The sequence below is a fragment of the Teleopsis dalmanni genome, chromosome X (assembly GCF_002237135.1).
Source record: "Teleopsis dalmanni isolate 2A chromosome X, ASM223713v2, whole genome shotgun sequence".
Classification (NCBI taxonomy): Eukaryota; Metazoa; Arthropoda; class Insecta; order Diptera; family Diopsidae; genus Teleopsis; species Teleopsis dalmanni.
In genome coordinates this window covers 81,983,717-81,987,416 of record NC_051848.1, presented here as the reverse complement: position 1 = coordinate 81,987,416, position 3,700 = coordinate 81,983,717, and the positions used below count along the sequence as shown (strand labels likewise).

Here is a 3,700-nt window from a genome sequence, read left to right as displayed (position 1 = left end):
TATTATTAGTACATCAAAAGAAAATTCCCGGAATTGTTAATTAAAAACATGTCGCGGGCTGCACAAACATTCGGGCCGTGCTTTGGACAGCCCTGTTCTATTTCTCAAACTAAGAGAAAACATTTATTAAAAGATAGTATATCAGACGTATTCTGTTGTAATATTAATATTCCTTATTAATTAATTAAAAAAATAACGTTTTGTATTATTTTCCGGTAACATTTTTTTTATTTATAGTAAGCTTTAAATTCAACCAACAATTTTGAAAATAAAAGTTTTTTGTTTCATAAACCAAAAATTTTGATGAAGTTCTCAAACCGATTACCTACAAATAAAAAACGATAATATATTATAACAATTTTTTCTTTCTCTTTTAAAAACATATAAATTTAATTAATATATACGCACACTTAATTAATTTTGTCCGAGTTAAAAATTTAATAATCCATAAGCCAGTAGCGTTTGTAGGGTACTTAACTAAAGATTGGAATAATTTTAAGTCGTGAATTAAAATAATTTAAAATTAAAAGTAAAATTTACCAAAAATCTGGGAATAGTCTAGCCATGTTGTATTCGAATTAAATAATCTTAAATAATATCGCAAGTCTTAAATCATACTGAAAGAAAAAAATAAAATTACTTATTTATTTTATTAAATAGATCAAAATTTTTTTTAATATTTCAAATGTTTAAATTTCAAATGTGAAATTACCAACCAATACTTAAATACTTAAATTATATCGGATAATGTAGACAAGCCGTGAATTGTATACTCTGAATGGAAAATCAGAGGGAATCCGGAAAATAGTCCGGATTCCCAAAAATCAAAGACAAACTGTAGAAAATTAATAAAGCAATCGGTGGTTGGGAGGTTTCTCGAGCGAAGTGGAAATAAAGTTATGAGAAATGGTTCGAAGATAAGAAAAATTGCATAGTTCTTGGAAAATTATCAATAAAAATTTTTTATTATTAAACTCATTATACAAATAGTGGTCAAGGAGCCTTTCTAAAGCTTAAATGTGTTTCAAAAGTCTAAAAATTAAAGGGACTTAGTCTTAAAAATATCGTTGCAGTTTCTATTTTAAAAAAGTAGTATTTAAATATTTTTTTTGTACACATTAAAAATTAATATATTAAATTATTATATATGTGTAATAAAATTAAATAAAACTTACCGTTTTTTTTTAATTATTTACATTTGTTTATTTTAAAATTTGGCTTCTCATGATAGCATAAATTGGCAGTTAAGTAAGTCCTGTTCCAACTTATGCACGGCTTCCAAGTTATGATAAGCTGTATACTTATCAATAAGCACTCAGTTGATCTTTCATCATGAGACCATAAAGTAGTAATAAAATCAGTTGTTTACGACTCCTACGACTCCAAAAAGTTTCTACTACACAGAATATTCACAATATTCGCATAGTTGCTAATAAGCACAGAGTCGAGATTTCGTCATTAAACTTTTACATGTCCGAGGATTGTGCTCATGAATCCAATAAAGTTATGATATTACTTGCCGTCATTTGCTAGGATTCTTTCACAGTAGTCTTCCTCGGAAATGTTATCAAATAAGTTTTGATATTTTCGTTACACAAGTAAAGTCCGGTAATCAAAAGCCGTGAATTTCATTTCAAGAATAATTATAATAAATACCTACTATTTAAAATTGCAATTTTAACAATTTTAGTAATATGCACACATCCATTATTTTTTAATAGTAATTAATCTATAAAAGAAAAAATTCATTCAATATTATTCTTGATTCTTCTTCTTCTTGTGTTAGTGCTATTATATATTATAAGTAATTTTAAAAAAGTTATAGTCATACACTGTCATGGTAAGAAAAATTTTTAACTACAGAAATTTGTTTTCAATTTTGATTGAAAATATATCTTTTAAGTTTAATTATTCAAATTTTAATATTAAAAGTACAAGTATTGCGAATTAACCTTACTCAAATTAGAAGCATGGACTTGTATGTTATCACACTATTTTAATTCACTATCAACATTTCAAGAAGCTTAGAAACATAAAGAACCACTGATATGTGGATTTCAAATACTTAGAGCTTACTGTCTTACTAACGTTTCTTACTCAAATACTACTCAAGTAGCCAGCCCTATATAAAAAAAACCTTTGTATATTAATCGAATTTTACGGATATCAACGCGATCTTTTAAATGCATCTACAGATAGTATTGCGGTCTAGTATGGTAAACAAGAATAAAACATTTGAAAAAACAACTAATTTTTCATTTAAAATCAACTGCAAAGAATCAATATAAATTTAAAAAAATAATTTTCTTAGGTAGATTTGATTAAATATATAATTTAAATAAAAGATACATGGAATAGGTGTACTTAATCAAACTTACTTAAATCCTCCTTTCTCCACTAGGTTATCGCAAAAGAAGAACTGAAGAAATATGTTAACCCATATTTTCTCCAACCATAATTCCAAGTAATAGTAAGTTTTATAATTAACAATCTAGTATACTGAAAATATTACAAAAAAAAAAGAACTGTCAAAGTTAAAAATTAAGAAGAGAAAATTTAAAATAATTTCAAAAAGCAATTTTAACACACACTGAACTACCACTGCACACAATGGCTGTATGTTAATCTTATATATGCTCTACGTTTCTATATAATAAATAAACTAGAACGAATCGATGGTCTTCTTTAATATATATAATAGCATTTGATACTCTTTTAATAAGGGCAGTTCTTACTTACTCAATACATTAAGTTGCACCGTTTAAGTTTCATCCACTTTTATTCACTTTAAATTGCACATTTTATATCAGTTATTTCTAGCAATAGTTATATCTCGGGTTAATTAAAATTTATTGATAGGAAGAGACAACTTACATATGAGATGACTGCATAAATTGTTATTGTTCAAATCGGTAATAACAGTTTTTGGTTCATGATTAATTTTGAAGATAGTCTAAACTGTTAATTTTGAAACATTTTGTACTAAGAAAAAAAATATATGAGAAATAATATAAATTTATTTGGGGTATCAATTTTTTTTGAATCTCATGGCCAACTTTTTTGAAATTTTTATTGAATTTCAAATTTTTTTCGTTTATTGACAGTTCAATATACGAAAAAAAAATTTTTTTTTTGCAATACTAATTATATTGACAGACACATAAGTCTCATTTTGCAATTTGTTATGAATTATGTGTATAAAAAGAGTATTAAGTTCATTTTCTTTACTCTGTATTATATTTACATAGGAACAACGTGAATTTAGTTGGTAAATCCATAATATTTGCACCTAAATAACGGAGGAAATTAACCAGATATCTGTATTTACAACTGAGTTTACTTATATGTGTCTAATTTTCTTAACCATTTCAGTCTTAGAAATTATTGTATAATGGACTTTGACCACATATCGAAAAAGAAGATGTGGGTTGATATTTACTAAAGGAGCTAATAGATATACCGAAACGGAACTTTAAAAATGTTTTAGATGTTAATTCTTTCTTGCCGAAAGTGATGCGTCTTTATGACGAAAAGAAACCATTTAAAAGTTAGACGGATTCGAATAGCAAAGAAAAGACACAGACATAAATTTAGTAAATTTATTGAAGTTTGGCTGACCATGCAACGCTGTTTCGAGTATGGTGAGTAATAAATTAACTAAATACTTGTCATAGTCTTTTCTTTGCTATTCGAATCCGTC

At 26.2% G+C, this 3,700-nt stretch overlaps 1 long non-coding RNA gene across 1 annotated transcript; it reads right to left on the bottom strand.

Moving 5' to 3' along the window:
* Window positions 1-235: 235 nt before the first annotated feature.
* Window positions 236-2,988, bottom strand: LOC119689500. Its single transcript, XR_005253441.1, has 7 exons — window positions 2,875-2,988; window positions 2,740-2,816; window positions 2,379-2,499; window positions 1,176-1,729; window positions 541-617; window positions 409-477; window positions 236-325 (listed from the first exon to the last, which is right to left on the bottom strand). It is a non-coding gene; the product is annotated as an uncharacterized LOC119689500 (long non-coding RNA).
* Window positions 2,989-3,700: the final 712 nt, after the last annotated feature.